General features: G+C 35.4%; 1 long non-coding RNA gene across 5 annotated transcripts; it reads right to left on the bottom strand.

Moving 5' to 3' along the window:
* Window positions 1-3,591: 3,591 nt before the first annotated feature.
* On the bottom strand, window positions 3,592-11,625 carry LOC127721404 (uncharacterized). 5 transcript variants are annotated; one of them, XR_007991220.1, is made up of 5 exons: window positions 9,948-10,079; window positions 6,628-7,955; window positions 5,466-6,461; window positions 4,304-4,967; window positions 3,592-3,968 (listed from the first exon to the last, which is right to left on the bottom strand). It is a non-coding gene; the product is annotated as an uncharacterized LOC127721404 (long non-coding RNA). The 5 variants fall into 5 exon arrangements; XR_007991218.1 differs by lacking the exon at window positions 3,592-3,968 and adding an exon at window positions 11,110-11,625 and having other exon boundaries at window positions 4,930-4,967; window positions 9,948-10,777; XR_007991221.1 differs by lacking the exon at window positions 3,592-3,968 and adding an exon at window positions 11,110-11,625 and having other exon boundaries at window positions 4,930-4,967; window positions 9,948-10,611.
* Window positions 11,626-22,148: the final 10,523 nt, after the last annotated feature.

Below are 22,148 nucleotides of genomic sequence, written 5' to 3'. Positions count from 1 at the left end.
CTTAGTTTAACATAGGACCCTATGGGAAATACATACAAATGTCTTCTTTTAGAGAACCAATAAATGGAACGAAACCAAATATAGCATGAATGTTCCTTATGAGATGCTGACCAAGTGTTGTTACATTGTAGCCAATCCATCATCCAAGATGGCCGCCAGCCAGGGACTAAGTTTAACATAGGACCCTATGGGAAATGCATACAAATATCTACTTTTAGAGAATCACTGAATGGAATGAAACCAAACGTAGCATGAATATTCCTTATGAGATGCTGACCAAGTGTTGTTACTTTGTAGCTGATCCATTATCCAAGATGGCCACCAGCAGGGGACTTAGTTTAACAAAGGACCCTATAGGAAATACATACAAATGTCTTCTTTTAGAGAACCACTGAATGGAATGAAAGCAAGCATAGCATGAATGTTCCTTATGGGATGCTGACCAAGTGTTGTTACTTTGTAGCCAATCCATCATCCAAGATGGCCGCCAGCAGGGGACTAAGTTTAACATAGGACCCTATGGGAAATGCATACAAATATCTTCTTATAGAGAACCACTGAATGGAATGAAACCAAACATAGCATGAATGTTCCTTATGAGATGCTGACCAAATGTTGTTACTTTGTAGCTGATCCATTTTCCAAGATGGCCACCAGCAGGGGACTTAGTTTTACAAAGGACCCTATGGGAAATACATACAAATGTCTTCTTTTAGAGAACCACTGAATCGAATGAAAGCAAACATAGCAATATTAAACCAAATTTGGCCTCAAACATCATTATATGTATCTGTTACAATTTTTACATTTTTTCATTTTATTTCAAAATCCCAAGTAGAGTCAGGTGAGCGACACAGGCTCTTGAGAGCCTCTAGTTTTTTATATAGATTAGACCGTTGGTTTTCCCGTTTGAATGGTTTTACACTTGTAATTTTGGGGCCCTTTATAGCTTGTTGTTCGGTGTGAGCCAAGGCTCTGTGTTGAAGGCCGTACCTTGACCTATAATGGTTTACTTTAATAAATTGTAATTTGGATGGAGAGTTGTCTCATTGGCACTCATACCACATCTTCCTATATCTATATACATGTTTTGCCTGCAAGAAACAACAATTTGAAATTCTATCAATTGCTAAGAATGAAACCAAACATAGCATGAATGTTCCTTATGAGATGCTGACCAAGTGTTGTTACTTTGTAGCCAATCCATCATCCAAGATGGCTGCCAGCGGGGGACTTAGTTTAACATAGGACCCTATGGGAAATACATACAAATGTCTTCTTTTAGAGAACCACTGAATCGAATGAAAGCAAGCATAGCATGAATGTTCCTTATGAGATGCTGACCAAGTGTTGTTACTTTGTAGCCAATCCATCATCCAAGATGGCCACCAGCGGGGGACTAAGTTTAACATAGGACCCTATTGGAAATGCATACAAATATCTTCTTATAGAGAACCACTGAATGGAATGAAACCAAACATAGCATGAATGTTCCTTATGAGATGCTGACCAAATGTTCTTACTTTGTAGCTGATCCATTTTCCAAGATGGCCACCAGCAGGGGACTTAGTTTTACAAAGGACCCTATGGGAAATACATACAAATGTCTTCTTTTAGAGAACCACTGAATCGAATGAAAGCAAACATAGCAATATTAAACCAAATTTGGCCTCAAACATCATTATATGTATCTGTTACAATTTTTACATTTTTTCATTTTATTTCAAAATCCCAAGTAGAGTCAGGTGAGCGACACAGGCTCTTGAGAGCCTCTAGTTTTTTATATAGATTAGACCGTTGGTTTTCCCGTTTGAATGGTTTTACACTTGTAATTTTGGGGCCCTTTATAGCTTGTTGTTCAGTGTGAGCCAAGGCTCCGTGTTGAAGGCCGTACCTTGACCTATAATGGTTTACTTTTATAAATTGTAATTTGGATGGAGAGTTGTCTCATTGGCACTCATACCACATCTTCCTATATCTATATACATGTTTTGCCTGCAAGAAACAACAATTTGAAATTCTATCAAGTGCTAAGATAAAGTAAGCTCTTCATATTTCTATTCTGAAATTTTTCTTAGGTCTGGAAGATAGAACTTTTTCATATTCTTTTCGTCAAAGTTCTTCATGCAATAACGCATATATTAGCGAACAATACTAAGAACTTAAATACGTCTGTTTCAATATAACCTATACCTGATATGTCGATAACTTAAAATAGACCATTGGGATAAAATTAATTGTCGTGGTTGCCTTACGGTACCTGATGAGTACCCTTGGCAGGGACGAAACAGATTGAAAAAAAAGCAGAAACAGCTGTTTAAATATAATCCTGACCTAAAATCATGGAGGTGTGGGGATATACCATTTCCTCCAAGATAAACATAATGTCGTAGTATCCAATAATTGACCATTCAATTGTTAAAATACATGTATTTTGTCAGTATACAGGTCATAACAATGATGGTGTCCACTTCCTGTAGAAGTTACCCAACTCAATGTTTGTAACTATAAACCAATAGTTTACGGATATACCAACCAATTCACTATGCTGTTGAATATTAATCCCCTCAAAAAAAAATATTTGAAGAAATTTCCTTTTTAATTTCTGAAATGATAAAAATTTTATCCCCCCCACCCCTCCAATTTGTTTTCACCTCCCCTTTCCCTTATTCCAAAAATAATCTCAATTCAAATTTCTAATGGAGTTTGCAACAATAACTACTCATTTAAATACATCATAAAATATTAAAATATAAAATGACATACAGTCATGGTTAGAATAAATATCAATTAATTGTAACTTTTAAAAAAAAATTACACAGCTAATCATCTCAAGACAATCATCATTTCTTAATACATAATTTTCAAGCAGTGTAAGGGAGGTAATCAAACAATATATAACAGTTTTCTTAAAATGGAATTGGGACTACCTCCCTTACACTGCTTTTAAATTGTCTAAATTGCCTTAAACCAGAAAATACTCTTGTTTTTTGCCCCAATTTGCTAGATGATTCGAGCCATAAAACCCCATAAAAATTCCTTTGTAGTATTGAAACTTGTGGTATAATTTTTGAGAGATTTATACACTTAAACACAAGTTATTAACTGGAAACTACAAAAATGCTTATTTTGGCCCCCAACTTATTGAAACCCCCCTTGGAGCAAGAACCCTTAAACTCAATTCCAGCTTTTCCTTTGTAGTAAGAAACCTTGTAGTATAATTTGAGAGAGATCTATACACTTAAACACAAGTTATTGTCTGTAAACTAGAAAAATGCTTCTTTTGGGCCCTTTTATCCCCCTTATTCCTACATGTTCGGGGAAATTAACCCCAAACTGAATCCCAGCCTTCCCTTTGTTAAATGGAACCTTGTGGTACAATGTCAGATAGATCAATAAAGTTATACACAAGTTATTTTCTGGAAACTAGAACCAGTTGCTCCGCAGAGCGCAGCTTTATACGACCGCAGAGGTCAAACCCTGAACAGTTGGGGCAAGTATGGACACAACATTCAAGCTTGATACAGCTCTGAATTTGGATTGTGATTAAATAGTTGACACAGCATAGGTTTCAATGTGGTCTAATGAACTTAAACTAGAGGCTCTCAAGAGCCTGTGTCGCTCACCTGATTCTACTTTGGTTTTGGAAATCATGTAAAAATAGATTGAAATCATAACAGATACCCTAATAATGAGTGAGGCCAAATTTGGTTTAATATTGGTCCTGTAATTTAATAAAAAAATCCTGGTGGCCATCTTGAACAGTAAATCAGCAACAAAGTAGCAACACTTAATCAGCACCTCATAAGAAACATTTATGCCATGTTTTGGTTTCATTCCATTCAGTGCACCTCTAGAAGAAGCATTTGTATGTATTTCCCATAGGGTCTTATGTTAAAGGAAGTCCCCCCATTGGCGGCCATCATGGATGAAGGATCAGCTTCAAAGTAACAAAAATTAGTCAGCACCTCATAAGGAACATTCATGCCATGTTTGGTTCAATCCATTCAGTATGTGGTTCTCTAAAAGAAGACATTTGTATGTATTGTCCATAGGGTCCTTTGTTAAACATTGTCCCCATCTGGCAGCCATCATAGATGAAGGATCAGCTTCAAAGTAACAACACTTGGTCAGCACCTCGAAAGGAACATGCATGCCATGTTTGGTTTCATTCCATTCAATGGTTCTCTAAAAGAAAACATTTGTACGTATTTCTCATAGGGTCCTATGTTAAACTAAGTCCTCCGCTGGCGGCCATCTTAGATTATGGATCGGCTTCATAGTAACAACACTTGGTCAGCACCTCATAAGAAACATTCATGCCATGTTTGGTTTCATTCCATTCAGTGGTTCTCTAAAAGAAAACATTTGTATGTATTTCCCAAAGGATCCTATGTTAAACTAAGTCCCCCGCTGGCTGCCATCTTGGTTGATGGATCGGCTTCAAAGTAACAACACTTGGTCAGCACCTCATAAGGAACATTCTTGCCATGTTTGGTTTCATTCCATTCAGTGGTTCTCTAAAAGAAGACGTTTGTATGTATTTCCCATAGGGTCCCATGTTAAACTAAGTCCCCCGCTGGCGGCCATCTTGGATTATGGATCGGCTTCAAAGTAACAACACTCGGTCAGCACCTCATAAGGAACATTCATGCCATGTTTGGTTTCATTGCATTCAGTGGTTCTCTAAAAGAAAACATTTGTATGTATTTCCCATAGGATCCTATGTTAAACTAAGTCCCCCGCTGGTTGCCATCTTGGATGATGGATCGGCTTCAAAGTAACAACACTTGGTCAGCACCTCATAAGGAACATTCTTGCCATGTTAGGTTTCATTCCATTCAGTGGTTCTCTAAAAGAAGACATTTGTATGTATTTCTCATAGGGTCCTATGTTAAACTAAGTCCCTCACTGGCGGCCATTTTGGATGATGGAACGGCTACAAAGTAACAACACTTGGTCAGCACCTTGTAAGGAACATTCATGCTATGTTTTGTTTCATTCCATTCAGTGGTTCTCTAAAAGAAAACATTTGTATGTATTTCCCATAGGATCCTATGTTAAACTAAGTCCCCCGCTGGCGGCCATCTTGGATGATGGATCAAGTACAAAGTAACAACACTTGGTCAGCACCTCCTAATGAACATTCATGCTATGTTTTGTTTCATTCCATTCAGTGGTTCTCTAAAAGAAGTCATTTGTATGCCTTTCCCATAGGGTCTTATGTTAAACTATGTCCCTCGCTGGCGGCCATTTTGGATGATGGAATGGCTACAAAGTAACAACACTTGGTCAGCACCTTGTAAGGAACATTCATGCTATGTTTTGTTTCATTCCATTCAGTGGTTCTCTAAAAGAAGTCATTTGTATGCATTTCCCATAGGGTCCTATGTTAAACTAAGTCCCCCGCTGGCGGCCATCTTGGATGATGGATCAACTACAAAGTAACAACACCTGGTCAGCACCTCCTAATGAACATTCATGCTATGTTTTGTTTCATTCCATTCAGTGGTTCTCTAAAAGAAGACATTTGTATGCATTTCCCATAGGGTCCTTTGTTAAACTAAGTCCCCCGCTGGCTGCCATCTTGGATTATGGATCGGCTTCAAAGTAACAACACTCGGTCAGCACCTCATAAGAAACATTCATGCCATGTTTGGTTTCATTCCATTCAGTGGTTCTCTAAAAGAAGTCATTTGTATGCATTTCCCATAGGGTCCTTTGTTAAACTAAGTCCCCCGCTGGCGGCCATCTTGGATGATGGATCGGCTACAAAGTAACAACACTTGGTCAGCACCTCATAAGGAACATTCATGCCATGTTTGGTTTCATTCCATTCAGTGGTTCTCTAAAAGAAAACATTTGTATGTATTTCCCATAGGATCCTATGTTAAACTAAGTCCCCCGCTGGCTGCCATCTTGGTTGATGGATCGGCTTCAAAGTAACAACACTTGGTCAGCACCTCATAAGGAACATTCTTGCCATGTTTGGTTTCATTCCATTCAGTGGTTCTCTAAAAGAAGACGTTTGTATGTATTTCCCATAGGGTCCCATGTTAAACTAAGTCCCCCGCTGGCGGCCATCTTGGATTATGGATCGGCTTCAAAGTAACAACACTCGGTCAGCACCTCATAAGGAACATTCATGCCATGTTTGGTTTCATTGCATTCAGTGGTTCTCTAAAAGAAAACATTTGTATGTATTTCCCATAGGATCCTATGTTAAACTAAGTCCCCCGCTGGTTGCCATCTTGGATGATGGATCGGCTTCAAAGTAACAACACTTGGTCAGCACCTCATAAGGAACATTCTTGCCATGTTAGGTTTCATTCCATTCAGTGGTTCTCTAAAAGAAGACATTTGTATGTATTTCTCATAGGGTCCTATGTTAAACTAAGTCCCTCACTGGCGGCCATTTTGGATGATGGAACGGCTACAAAGTAACAACACTTGGTCAGCACCTTGTAAGGAACATTCATGCTATGTTTTGTTTCATTCCATTCAGTGGTTCTCTAAAAGAAGTCATTTGTATGCATTTCCCATAGGGTCCTATGTTAAACTAAGTCCCCCGCTGGCGGCCATCTTGGATGATGGATCAACTACAAAGTAACAACACCTGGTCAGCACCTCCTAATGAACATTCATGCTATGTTTTGTTTCATTCCATTCAGTGGTTCTCTAAAAGAAGACATTTGTATGCATTTCCCATAGGGTCCTTTGTTAAACTAAGTCCCCCGCTGGCTGCCATCTTGGATTATGGATCGGCTTCAAAGTAACAACACTCGGTCAGCACCTCATAAGAAACATTCATGCCATGTTTGGTTTCATTCCATTCAGTGGTTCTCTAAAAGAAGTCATTTGTATGCATTTCCCATAGGGTCCTTTGTTAAACTAAGTCCCCCGCTGGCGGCCATCTTGGATGATGGATCGGCTACAAAGTAACAACACTTGGTCAGCACCTCATAAGGAACATTCATGCCATGTTTGGTTTCATTCCATTCAGTGGTTCTCTAAAAGAAAACATTTGTATGTATTTCCCATAGGATCCTATGTTAAACTAAGTCCCCCGCTGGCTGCCATCTTGGTTGATGGATCGGCTTCAAAGTAACAACACTTGGTCAGCACCTCATAAGGAACATTCTTGCCATGTTTGGTTTCATTCCATTCAGTGGTTCTCTAAAAGAAGACGTTTGTATGTATTTCCCATAGGGTCCCATGTTAAACTAAGTCCCCCGCTGGCGGCCATCTTGGATTATGGATCGGCTTCAAAGTAACAACACTCGGTCAGCACTTCATAAGGAACATTCATGCCATGTTTGGTTTCATTGCATTCAGTGGTTCTCTAAAAGAAAACATTTGTATGTATTTCCCATAGGATCCTATGTTAAACTAAGTCCCCCGCTGGTTGCCATCTTGGATGATGGATCGGCTTCAAAGTAACAACACTTGGTCAGCACCTCATAAGGAACATTCTTGCCATGTTAGGTTTCATTCCATTCAGTGGTTCTCTAAAAGAAGACATTTGTATGTATTTCTCATAGGGTCCTATGTTAAACTAAGTCCCTCACTGGCGGCCATTTTGGATGATGGAACGGCTACAAAGTAACAACACTTGGTCAGCACCTTGTAAGGAACATTCATGCTATGTTTTGTTTCATTCCATTCAGTGGTTCTCTAAAAGAAGTCATTTGTATGCATTTCCCATAGGGTCCTATGTTAAACTAAGTCCCCCGCTGGCGGCCATCTTGGATGATGGATCGGCTACAAAGTAACAACACTTGGTCAGCACCTCCTAATGAACATTCATGCTATGTTTTGTTTCATTCCATTCAGTGGTTCTCTAAAAGAAGTCATTTGTATGCCTTTCCCATAGGGTCCTATGTTAAACTATGTCCCTCGCTGGCGGCCATTTTGGATGATGGAATGGCTACAAAGTAACAACACTTGGTCAGCACCTTGTAAGGAACATTCATGCTATGTTTTGTTTCATTCCATTCAGTGGTTCTCTAAAAGAAGTCATTTGTATGCATTTCCCGTAGGGTCCTATGTTAAACTAAGTCCCCCACTGGCGGCCATCTTGGATGATGGATCAACTACAAAGTAACAACACTTGGTCAGCACCTCCTAATGAACATTCATGCTATGTTTTGTTTCATTCCATTCAGTGGTTCTCTAAAAGAAGACATTTGTATGCATTTCCCATAGGGTCCTTTGTTAAACTAAGTCCCCCGATGGCTGCCATCTTGGATTATGGATCGGCTTCAAAGTAACAACACTCGGTCAGCACCTCATAAGAAACATTCATGCCATGTTTGGTTTCATTCCATTCAGTGGTTCTCTAAAAGAAGTCATTTGTATGCATTTCCCATAGGGTCCTTTGTTAAACTAAGTCCCCCGCTGGCGGCCATCTTGGATGATGGATCGGCTACAAAGTAACAACACTTGGTCAGCACCTCATAAGGAACATTCATGCCATGTTTGGTTTCATTCCATTCAGTGGTTCTCTAAAAGAAAACATTTGTATGTATTTCCCATAGGATCCTATGTTAAACTAAGTCCCCCGCTGGTTGCCATCTTGGTTGATGGATCGGCTTCAAAGTAACAACACTTGGTCAGCACCTCATAAGGAACATTCTTGCCATGTTTGGTTTCATTCCATTCAGTGGTCCTCTAAAAGAAGACGTTTGTATGTATTTCCCATAGGGTCCCATGTTAAACTAAGTCCCCCGCTGGCGGCCATCTTGGATTATGGATCGGCTTCAAAGTAACAACACTCGGTCAGCACCTCATAAGGAACATTCATGCCATGTTTGGTTTCATTGCATTCAGTGGTTCTCTAAAAGAAAACATTTGTATGTATTTCCCATAGGATCCTATGTTAAACTAAGTCCCCCGCTGGTTGCCATCTTGGATGATGGATCGGCTTCAAAGTAACAACACTTGGTCAGCACCTCATAAGGAACATTCTTGCCATGTTAGGTTTCATTCCATTCAGTGGTTCTCTAAAAGAAGACGTTTGTATGTATTTCCCATAGGGTCCCATGTTAAACTAAGTCCCCCGCTGGCGGCCATCTTGGATTATTGATCGGCTTCAAAGTAACAACACTCGGTCAGCACCTCATAAGGAACATTCATGCCATGTTTGGTTTCATTGCATTCAGTGGTTCTCTAAAAGAAAACATTTGTATGTATTTCCCATAGGATCCTATGTTAAACTAAGTCCCCCGCTGGTTGCCATCTTGGATGATGGATCGGCTACAAAGTAACAACACTTGGTCAGCACCTCATAAGGAACATTCATGCCATGTTTGGTTTCATTGCATTCAGTGGTTCTCTAAAAGAAAACATTTGTATGTATTTCCCATAGGGTCCTATGTTAAACTAAGTCCCCCGCTGGCTGCCATCTTGGTTGATGGATCGGCTTCAAAGTAACAACACTTGGTCAGCACCTCATAAGGAACATTCTTGCCATGTTTGGTTTCATTCCATTCAGTGGTTCTCTAAAAGAAGACATTTGTATGTATTTCCCATAGGGTCCCATGTTAAACTAAGTCCCCCGCTGGCGGCCATCTTGGATTATGGATCGGCTTCAAAGTAACAACACTCGGTCAGCACCTCATAAGGAACATTCATGCCATGTTTGGTTTCATTGCATTCAGTGGTTCTCTAAAAGAAAACATTTGTATGTATTTCCCATAGGATCCTATGTTAAACTAAGTCCCCCACTGGTTGCCATCTTGGATGATGGATCGGCTTCAAAGTAACAACACTTGGTCAGCACCTCATAAGGAACATTCTTGCCATGTTAGGTTTCATTCCATTCAGTGGTTCTCTAAAAGAAGACATTTGTATGTATTTCTCATAGGGTCCTATGTTAAACTAAGTCCCTCACTGGCGGCCATTTTGGATGATGGAACGGCTACAAAGTAACAACACTTGGTCAGCACCTTGTAAGGAACATTCATGCTATGTTTTGTTTCATTCCATTCAGTGGTTCTCTAAAAGAAGTCATTTGTATGCATTTCCCATAGGGTCCTATGTTAAACTAAGTCCCCCGCTGGCGGCCATCTTGGATGATGGATCGGCTACAAAGTAACAACACTTGGTCAGCACCTCCTAATGAACATTCATGCTATGTTTTGTTTCATTCCATTCAGTGGTTCTCTAAAAGAAGACGTTTGTATGTATTTCCCATAGGGTCCCATGTTAAACTAAGTCCCCCGCTGGCGGCCATCTTGGATTATGGATCGGCTTCAAAGTAACAACACTCGGTCAGCACCTCATAAGGAACATTCATGCCATGTTTGGTTTCATTGCATTCAGTGGTTCTCTAAAAGAAAACATTTGTATGTATTTCCCATAGGATCCTATGTTAAACTAAGTCCCCCACTGGTTGCCATCTTGGATGATGGATCGGCTTCAAAGTAACAACACTTGGTCAGCACCTCATAAGGAACATTCTTGCCATGTTAGGTTTCATTCCATTCAGTGGTTCTCTAAAAGAAGACATTTGTATGTATTTCTCATAGGGTCCTATGTTAAACTAAGTCCCTCACTGGCGGCCATTTTGGATGATGGAACGGCTACAAAGTAACAACACTTGGTCAGCACCTTGTAAGGAACATTCATGCTATGTTTTGTTTCATTCCATTCAGTGGTTCTCTAAAAGAAGTCATTTGTATGCATTTCCCATAGGGTCCTATGTTAAACTAAGTCCCCCGCTGGCGGCCATCTTGGATGATGGATCGGCTACAAAGTAACAACACTTGGTCAGCACCTCCTAATGAACATTCATGCTATGTTTTGTTTCATTCCATTCAGTGGTTCTCTAAAAGAAGTCATTTGTATGCCTTTCCCATAGGGTCCTATGTTAAACTATGTCCCTCGCTGGCGGCCATTTTGGATGATGGAATGGCTACAAAGTAACAACACTTGGTCAGCACCTTGTAAGGAACATTCATGCTATGTTTTGTTTCATTCCATTCAGTGGTTCTCTAAAAGAAGTCATTTGTATGCATTTCCCATAGGGTCCTATGTTAAACTAAGTCCCCCGCTGGCGGCCATCTTGGATGATGGATCAAGTACAAAGTAACAACACTTGGTCAGCACCTCCTAATGAACATTCATGCTATGTTTTGTTTCATTCCATTCAGTGGTTCTCTAAAAGAAGACATTTGTATGCATTTCCCATAGGGTCCTTTGTTAAACTAAGTCCCCCGCTGGCTGCCATCTTGGATTATGGATCGGCTTCAAAGTAACAACACTCGGTCAGCACCTCATAAGAAACATTCATGCCATGTTTGGTTTCATTCCATTCAGTGGTTCTCTAAAAGAAGTCATTTGTATGCATTTCCCATAGGGTCCTTTGTTAAACTAAGTCCCCCGCTGGTGGCCATCTTGGATGATGGATCGGCTACAAAGTAACAACACTTGGTCAGCACCTCATAAGGAACATTCATGCCATGTTTGGTTTCATTCCATTCAGTGGTTCTCTAGAAGAAGTTCAAAATGTAAAAAGTTTACGCAGATGACGGACGACGACGGACGACGACGGACGACGGACGACGGACGCCAAGTGATGAGAAAAGCTCACTTGGCCCTTCGGGCCAGGTGAGCTAAAAAATTAAATTTACCTATTATGGTCCAATATCCAAAATCTAAATACATGGCCATGGATTGATTCAGCATATCAAAGAATCCCAAGAATTCAATTTTTGATGAAATCAAACAAAGTTTAATTTTGGACCTTTTTGACCTCAATGTGGACCAATTTGATAACAGGGCCCAAAAATCAAAAATCTAAGTACATGGTTAGATTTAGCATACCAAAGAACCCCATACATTCAATTTTTGTTGAAATCAAACAAAGTTAAATTTTGGACCCCAATTTGGACCAACTTGAAAACTGGGCCCATAATGAATAAACAGCTGCACCATGAGCGCATGATACGCCCGTCGTCTTGTGTGTGAATTTTTATGCAATAAGCATAAATAGTTTCTGACATTTGGCGAGACATGCGAAAACACCCTTTTTTTTTACAAAAAACTCAATATCTCTAAAATAAAATTTTGAATCAAAACCAAAAAGTATACAGATCTTTAGATTAATATAACTAAGAAAAATTTTAAGCAATAATCATAAATCGTTTTTGAGATACGGCGCGACATGTGAAAACCCCCCTTTTAAAAAAAAAATCAATATCTCAAAAATAAAATTTTGAATCAAAACCAAAAAGTATACAGATCTTAAGATTAATATAACTAAGAAGTGTGTAAAATTTTAAGCAATAATCATAAATCGTTTTTGAGATACGGCGCGACATGTGAAAAACCCCTCCCCTTTTTTTACAAAATACTCAATAACTCAAAAATAAAATTTTGAATCATCACCAAAAAGTATACAGATCTTAAGGTTAATATAACTAAGAAGTGTGTAAAGTTTTAAGCAATAATCATAAACTGTTTTTGAGATACAGCGCGACATGTGAAAAACCCCTCCCCCTTTTTTAACAAAATACTCAATATCTCTAAAATAAAATTTTGAATCATCACCAAAAAGTATACAGATCTTAAGATTAATATAACTAAGAAGCGTGTAAAGTTTTTAAGCAATAATCATAAATTGTTTTTGAGATATGGTGCGACATGTGAAAAAAAAACACACACCTGTTTTAGTAACTCCAAAAGTTTTAATCTTATTTTCACCAAAAAGTATACAGATCGTTTGACCATCATAAGAAACAACTATGTTAAGTTTCATGAAATTTGGATAATTCATTCTCAAGTTACGGTGCGACATGTTTACGCCGGACAGACAGACGGACAGATGGACAGACAGACGGACAGACAACGGATGGACGCCAGACATTTGTATACCATAATACGTCCCGTCAAAAATTTGACGGGTGTATAAAAATCTAAATACATGTTTAGATTCAGCATATCAATGAACCCCAAGAATTCAATTTTTGTTAAAATCAAACTAAAGTTTTATTTTGGACCCTTTGGACCATAATGTAGACCAATTTGAAAACGGGACTCAAATTTTAATACACGGTTATATTCTGCATATCAAACAACCTCATTTATTCAATTTTTGATGAAATCAAACAAAGTTTAATTTTGGACCCTTTGATCCTCATGTAGACCAATTCAAAAACGAGGACCAAATTCCAAAAACTTAATACATGGTTAGATTCAGCATATTTAAGAACCCCAAGAATTCAAGAATAAAACCCAATTGAATAAGCAATTTAAACAAAGTATTAGAAAATAAAATTGAGAATGGAAATGGGGAATGTGTCAAAGAGACAACAACCTGATCATAGAACAGACAACAGCAGAAGGTCACCAATAGGTCTTCAATGCAGCGAGAAATTCCCGCACCCGGAGGCATCCTTCAGCTGGCCCATAAACAAATATATATACTAGTTCAGTAATAATGGACGTCATACTAAACTCAAAATTATACACAAGAAACTAAAATTAAAAACAATACAAGACTAACAAAGGCCAGAGGCTCCTGACTTGGGACAGGGGCAAAAATGCAGCGGGGTTAAACATGTTTATGAGATCTCAACCCTCCCCCTATACCTCCAGCCAATGTAGGAAAGTAAACGCATAACAATATGCACATTAAAATTCATTTCGAGAGAAGTCTGAGTGCGATGTCAGAAGATGTAACAAAAGAAAATAAACAAAATGACAATAGTACATAAATAACAACAGACTACTAGCAGTTAACTGACATGTCAGCTCCAGACCTCAATTAAACAAAAGTATTGTTTTTGGCCCCTAACTCCTAAACAGTTTGGGCTATATCCCCCAAAATCAATCCCAACCTTCCTTTTTTGAAATGGAAACTTGTGGTACAATTTCAGAAAGATCCACACACTTACACACAAGTTATTGTCTCGAAACTAAAAAAATACTTATTTTGACCCCTTGTTCCTAAACTATTGGGACCAAAACCCCCAAAATATATCCCTCCCTTCCTTAATTGGTTATAAACCTTACCTTAAAATTTTACTGATTTCTATTAACTTATACTAAAGTTATTATCCGGAAACCATCCGTCTTCGAACGACGCTAACGACGACGACGACAATGACGTGATACCAATATATGACCAAAAATTATTAATTTTTGCGGTCGTATAAAAACTGCAAAATTTCCTTAAAATCACCAATTCAGGGGCAGCAACCCAACAACTGGTTGTTTGATTCGTCTGAAAATTCCAGGGTGGATAGATCTTAACATGATGAACATTTTTACCTCATGTCAGATTTGCTCTAAATGCTTTAGTTACCGAGATATAAGCCAAAAACTGCATTTTACCCCTATGTTCTATTTTTAGCCATGGCAGCCATCTTGGTTGGTAGGCAGGGTCATCATACTCATTTTTTAAACTAGATACCCTAGTAGTTTCAGAGGAGAAGATTTTTGTAAAAATTAACAGACGACGATGGTTGACGGACGACGACGACAATGGACACCAAGTGATGAGAAAAGCTCACTTTTCCCTTAGGGCCAGGTGAGCTAAAAAAATCATAAAATAAATTTAACAACCAAAACATTTCTTATAAAAATCAAATTTCTTTTTAAAAGTAAATTTCCATATAGTTGGTAAAATAGTATTTATTAATTTTGAGGGAAATGATTCAAGTCCCCTTAAGCTTATAAATAGTAAGGTGGGATGCCTCCTTTTTGCAGATGATCTTTTAATCCTGTCAGAATCGAAAGAGGGTCTTCAAAACAGTTTAAATAATGTTAAATTATATTGCAACAAATGGCAACTCTCTTTGAATACAAACAAAACTAAATCCATGATTTTTAGTCAGTCAAAACAAAATGATGAAATTTCACATATTTACTATGAGAATAAAGCCATAGAGAGCGTATCAGAATATTCATTTTTGGGAATGTTGATAAAATGTAATGGAAATTTATCACAAAGTACTTTAGAGCTGACAAAAAAGGCAAAAAAAGTATTTTTTGCAATAAAATCCTATACTAAATCATTGAATAATCTACCTATTAAAGTAGCAAATAATCTTTTTTGATTCCTTAGTAAAACCAATTATGACCTATAATTCAGAAGTAACATATTTGGATACATATATTTCTTTTCATAGAGCCAAAAACAGAGCCTTATCTTCAGGAAAACAAATTAATCAACTTGATTTTACAGACAAAACCCCTATTGAAAATATTCATCTTAAATTTTGTAAATCTACTTTAGGAATAAGAAAAAATGCATCCAATTTAGGAGCAAGAGTTGAATTAGGGAGATTGCCTATAGAATGTTTTATTAAAACACAAACCATTTTATATTTAGCTAGACTATATAATAATAATATTAATACATTGATAAAGGAAGCTTTTTCACTAACACAGTCTCTAGATTTGACGGGAACTTATTCAGGGTATACATATGCAAAAAATATTGTTGAAGAGACTAATATTGACCTTAATATTCTTTCTACTTGTAAGGACATAAAAGATGTAAATAAAATAAAAAACGATTTAAATTTGAAAATAAAAAATAGATATGAAGATTTAATTGAAACTAAATTTGAAAACATTGATGATAAAAGTAAATTATATCTATATAAAAAACTTAAAAAAGATTACAAACTCGAATCTTATTTAAATATATCTAATTTTCAGATAAGGAGATTAATCACTAAATTTAGAATAAGTGATCACTCCCTCTTGATTGAAAAGGGGAGATATTTCCAAGAGAGGAACGACTTTGTCATAAATATAAAATACTAGAGGATGAGAAACATTTTTTACTCTATTGTGATTATAATAAAACTCTTAAGAAATGCCTTTTTTCAACACATATGTTCTGAAAATAATAACTTTAATAATTTAACTGAAGAAGAAAAAAATCATTATTTATTAAATCCATCAATGCCTTTACAAACAAATAAGTTAGGATCCTACTTGAAAAAGTCATTAGAACTGAGGGCAGGGGACTCTTAACAGCTTGTTTGTTGTTATAAATTTTGATGCTGTTTTTTATTGTGTATGTTTGATATGTATGTATATATGTTTATTGTGTTAATATATGTTGGTCACAAACTGTAAAATTTATATGACAATAAAAATATTTGATTTGATTTACGGGGCCTTTCAAGAAAAAAAATGTGAGACTCTGATAAATATTAATTCCCTTATCTGTCTTCGAATACATAAGTTCTTAAAGACTAGGAAGAATAATTTAGTAAAGAAATTTTTCTTAAATAAAAGATAGACCTATAAATGTGAAGATTTCTAATGAATATAATATACAATTAAGAATGAAGCCACATCATTTTTTCTTTTTTTGGATTTTTCTGCAAAAATTTTGGATACAATACACTTATTTAACCAAACTCAATCCAGTCACCAAAATGCCTGAATCATTGAGCTTTTTCCATAATTTTGAATTTGGAAACCATTCAATCTTTTAGTAAATTAATAAAATATCAATATTTTGCTCAATAAAAAATCAAACAGGAAGCAAATTCTGGAATCCCTTTATCTTTTTCGTCTAGTAAACAATTAACAAATTGATGTGGCCTAACTGCAATGTTATTATAGTCTCTAAACAAAACATAGCAATAGCTACCTGTATTTTGTCCAGTCTGTTCTGGATGGTATGGCAATCTCAAGACACGTCAGAACACATGGAGAGCTTCTCACGTATACCATTCAACCATTCGATACAATTGTTGTAAGCATCAGCGTACTGATGATGGTCAGCAACAAACACTTCATATTGTTGTACACGCTCCTAGAAATTTGAAGAAATGATGTCAGAGACATGTGATTTCTGCAATATATTCCTTTATCAAAAGCCAAGCATTTTACTGAGATATCATTTCCATCAAAGTTCAGTTGAAACCAAAGAACAAGGTTCAATTTTGGCACAATATGGCTGGGAGTTTCAACTAAATTATAAAATACATATATCAAAAATGCCACAATTTGTTTCTTAAATGAATCTATTTTAAAAGCCTTATAAAGCTAGATAAAAAAAATCTATATTTAAATGTTAATTGATTATACCTTGATAGTCAAAATAGAATGATTTTGTGCATTTATTTTATCCAAAAGCTTTACATTAACTTTGGCCACAACCTACTATCAAAAATGCTCTGTAAACAAATGGCGGTTATAAATTGAAATTGAATCCCTACACACACACACACCCATGCATATACGGGAATGTGTTAATAGTCATATATAAACCAATATTTTACAATTTTCTCTGTTATGGATCCAAAGGACAACAATTTCATGCACATACAAGTTCCAAGACCAAATAGAATAATATTCTCTATTTAATATTCCAAGACCAAATAGAATAATATTCTCTATTTAATATTCCAAGACCAAATAAAATAACATTCTCTATTTTATATTTCAAGACCAAATAAAATAACATTCTCTATTATATATTTCAAGACCAAATAAAATAACATTCTCTATTTTATATTTCAAGACCAAATAAAATAACATTTAAGAAATAATTCCTTCATGTCATCCTCCTGCGGTATATTGAACCCTCTACTATAGACCTCTCATGTAAAAAAATCTAGCTATTCTAACTCCTTAACATAATAATAATACTCCAATAAGTAGTTTGTATGTATTTAACATGCTGGAAAAGATGTTTTGAAAATTTTACTTAGCCATGGTATTTTGGTCCTCCTGCGGTATATTGAACCCCCTACTATAGACCTCTCATGTAAAAAAATCTAGCTATTTTAACTCCTTAACATAGTATTAATACTCCAATAAGTAGTTTGTATGTATTTAACATGCTGGAAAAGATGTTTTGAAAATTTTACTTAGCCATGGTATTTTGACCACCCCCCCCCCCTTTGCGGTATATTGAACCCCCTACTATAGACCTCTCATTTCAAAATACAGCTATTCTAACTCCTTAACATAGCAATAATACTCCAATACTTAGTAGTTTGTATGTATTTAACATGATGGAAAAGATGTTTTGAAAATTTTACTTTAATAGCCATGGTATTTTGACCCCCCTGCAGTATATTGAACCCCCTACTATAGACCTCTCATGTCAAAAATTCTAGCTCTTCTAACTCCTTTACATAGTAATAATACTCCAATAAGTAGTTTGTATGTATTTAACATGCTCGAAAAGATGTTTTGAAAATTTTACTTAGCCATGGGATTTTGACCCCCTGCGGTATATTGAACCCCCTACTAAAAACCTCCAATTAAAAAAAATGATAGCCAACAAATTGTAAATTAGATTTTCTGCAATACTTTTTATCAAAAACAGGGGGATTCAATATACCGCAAGGGGGGTTCAAAATACCATATGGGAAAAATGACCCCTGGGTCAAAATACCATGCGGTATAATGACCCGGGGTCATTTTACCGCATGGTATTTTGACCCTTGGTTCACTTTTTAGGGGGTTCAAAATTCCATATGACACCGGGCAAAAATTGTTATGGCATTTAAATGGATAAAACCAGAGGATTCCGAAAATCTAACCAAAATCCCATAACATGACAAGCGAGCTTCCTTAATTCACAAACCCTAGATACAAAAATCTTTGTCAAACATTATGGCACCAAAATTGTGTTTGCTGAACCATTCTTCACTCTACCCAATACGTCAGTCAGGAATTTCAATGTACATTTCTTAAATATCTCTGATATTTCATTATTATACAAAATAGTGCATATTTAGGAAATTTCTTCACAAAATAATAACATTGTTCATATCATATTAACACAAACAAAAGTTTTTGATTCAACACTTCACAAATTAGCTTTCTATGTCATATATTCAGTTTATCAAACCAAAATATATAACTTTATTAGAAGCAGAAAATGTTAAACCAAAAACTCTTCTTCCAAATCCCAGCATTCCATGATTAAAATTAAACTGTTGTTTTAACATCACATCACACAAACAAAAAGTACTTGTCATAAAACAACATTTTACTGTAGCTAATACAAAATTCGAATATCAACACTTTTAAGTAAAAATATTAAACTTTACCATTATTTTGAAATTACACTATTTATAATTTTTAATCGCCTTGTATAAAAATAAAAAAATCTTTTTTTTCTAACCAGATATCATTTTTTCTCTTTTGTTTATTTTGCCTGTACATTGCCATTCAATAATTTGCTCATGCTGTTTTTATATTTTGTGCTTAAACCAACAAAAGAATCTTCCTTATCATGAAAAAATTTAATATCTCGATATATGATACATTTTTTTTTTCTTTTATTAAGCTCATAGCTGCTCCATTTTTATCAGTTTTCTGCCAAAAATAGCATCTTATTTTAATAAACAGCATTTACTCCAGTCTGTGTCTTGTACATTGACAAGAGGTGAGTTTTAAACAATATCAACATCAATAGTTAATAAACTTTGCATCTAAAGTTTAATAATTTAAAATTAATTGGTAAATAAAAGATAGCATTAAAAAGTTTAAATATTTTTTTAGAAAAAATTGGTTAAAATAAGTTAGCATCAAAAGTTTTAAAAATTTAGAATTAATTTGTTTTAAAAGTTTAAGCATTATCATTTTCAAGTAGTATTAAATTCCAAGTTTTATTCAGTATTAAAATAAAGTTTTCACAGAATTATATACACAAATATCACACAATTAACATTATGGTTTTAATCAGCAATCAAAAAAACTTTGTTAAACAAATCACTCACAATTTATTATAATGTCTGCAATCATGCACAAATTTGTCATTTCTTTTTTTCAAATTTTCTTAATTAAAATTGTTAGCTACTGCAAAATGAATTAATACAACAAAACAGCTGTATGTTATGATGTCATCACAAAGTTTAACAATATCCTGTAATGCTGAAGCATGGCTTTCTTTTCTTGTAAGGTATTCCATAATTCTTTGTCTTGCTGGACTTGGTTGTCCATATCGGACACTCATCTCAACAGCTGGTCATAATTATCATCAAAGGTAGCTGCATGCGGCTACTTTCCAGCGAGCGCTGGGTATCATGGAGTTTGTCATTGAACAATTCCCATTTCTCACGAAGTGCCTCAGATCCTTGCGGACTGCTTCTCTTCCAGTATTTGAGGTATTTGGATACAGTTTTTCGCCAGCTTCTAATGCAGCAGTGAACTTAGCGAGACCTTCTTCTTTGTCTGCTAATATATCCTACAGATTAGAAAGTTTTTTATTCAGATTTTTTGAAACAGCAGGAAACAGTCATTTATTTCAACTCAACAAAATAGATTAATCAGGAGCAAAACCTTTAGGCTATACAGTTGAATGTCTCAAAATTAGATCTATGGGAACTTAAATTTTGATATAAATGTACCAGGAAAAAACAAATATTTTCTAACATGAATTAAAGCCAGGAATTTCATATATTTAAAAATGTGAAATAAAATAAGAAATAATTTACAAAATGAAGTGAGAGGAATCTAAAAAAACTTATTCTATGCGACACATTTTATGTACCAGAAAATCTCACAATAAAAGACTGCAGTCAAATTCTTAAGAAAGCCTTCTTACTTAAAACTCACGATAAAAAAATAGATACTAAACCCACCTCAACATTCTGTAGTTTAGCCTGTAGACTGTCTTGGTCATCAGTCAGATCACTACAGTCCTCTAACTGTTGTAGGGATCCTTCTAACCAGTATGTACAGTGTTTATGTTTGTTCAGGTAGTTTGATGCTGTTCAGCATTCTGATCACAATGTTCACATTGTTCCTACAAACAAAAAGTAATTGTACAAATATTAATAGAAAATTAATTAATATGCAACGCATTAGGACAGGACTAATAAAAAAAAAAGAATATTCATTGTAAATGTTTAAGAGATCAGTATAAATAATGTTTTGGTTTCCACTTAGTAGTGTCTCTGTGAAAACTGCATAGAAACTGAAATCAATTCTTAAGGTTCAAAAGTTGTTTTAAACCAACAGTACATACATACATCAAGATATCATTTAAGGTTTTTAAATAAATTAAATTTGTTAAAACAAATTAGAATAAATTATAAATTTCTGCAAGATACAACTGGTTACAAGTATTTTTTTCCATTAATCTAAAATGTTTTCATAACATACATGATTGTTACAATAAATATACTTACATTAACATTATTGGCCAGTGTCTCATATCTGGACAAAAGCTGAGTAGCATATGTAGCTGTTCTATCATCACCAGTGGTGTTAGAGATCTCTGAGGCCTCATTACGTAAGGCTTCAAATTGGGGTCTGTGTCTCTGTATATCTTCATACAAGTCCTGAAAGATATATTAGTAAGAATTAAATTAACATGGTGTAAAACAAATAAAGTAACAATACAGTGTGTTTTACTGTTATTATAATTGCAATTGTCCGACATTTTGTCTTTTCAACGGTCTTGAACCTACTGTTTTAAATGTTATTAGTTTTTTTTTCTTGTTAACATTTTGTGTGCATCTAACATCAAATAAGCTCCTTTCCTATTCATTATTCTAGTCAAGAATTAAAATTATTGCAAACTTTTCTATTTGATTGGAAAATTATGAATGTCTCTGTTATATAAATTTTATTTCATTAGTTTCACTAACCAAATCTAAATTTCCCATTAAAAAATACACTCTATGCCTCTCTGAATCCATATAAAAAAGAAATAAACAAAACTTAGATGACTTTATACATACACTGAAGTGTTCAGCTTGTTGAGTTTTGCCTTAAGCAGGTCAGATTTGAGATTGCCTTCATTTCTGATTTTGTCTTCCATATCTTTGATTCATTGAGAAAGTCGTTCATACTTATTATCATACTCCATCAACTGATCAACAGATCCTTCCAGTTTATTCCTAAAAATCACATCAATAAAGTCAATAAGAGTTAAGGAAATAGTGTATTCATTGCATTCATACATGAAATTATCCAGAGATTGTATACAAATCTTTCAGGTCTGAATATTTAGCATCATCAGCAATTATCAGTTTTAAAATGCATAAGTGATAAATTTAAAATACTTTTTTCCATTAATGACTCAGTTTTCAGGATTGAAAATTTCCCAGAAGGGTTGAAAACAGTTATTTTTATAACTCAGATGGTAGAAATTCACTTGTCAAATTGAGAATAAAAAACAACTAGTATTAGGCAATCTATTTTGCACTTAA

This window comes from Mytilus californianus, unplaced genomic scaffold (assembly GCF_021869535.1).
Source record: "Mytilus californianus isolate M0D057914Y unplaced genomic scaffold, xbMytCali1.0.p SCAF_12, whole genome shotgun sequence".
In the NCBI taxonomy this organism is placed as follows: Eukaryota; Metazoa; Mollusca; class Bivalvia; order Mytilida; family Mytilidae; genus Mytilus; species Mytilus californianus.
The sequence above is the reverse complement of the archived record's forward strand: the minus strand, read 5'-3'. Positions and strand labels throughout refer to the sequence as shown.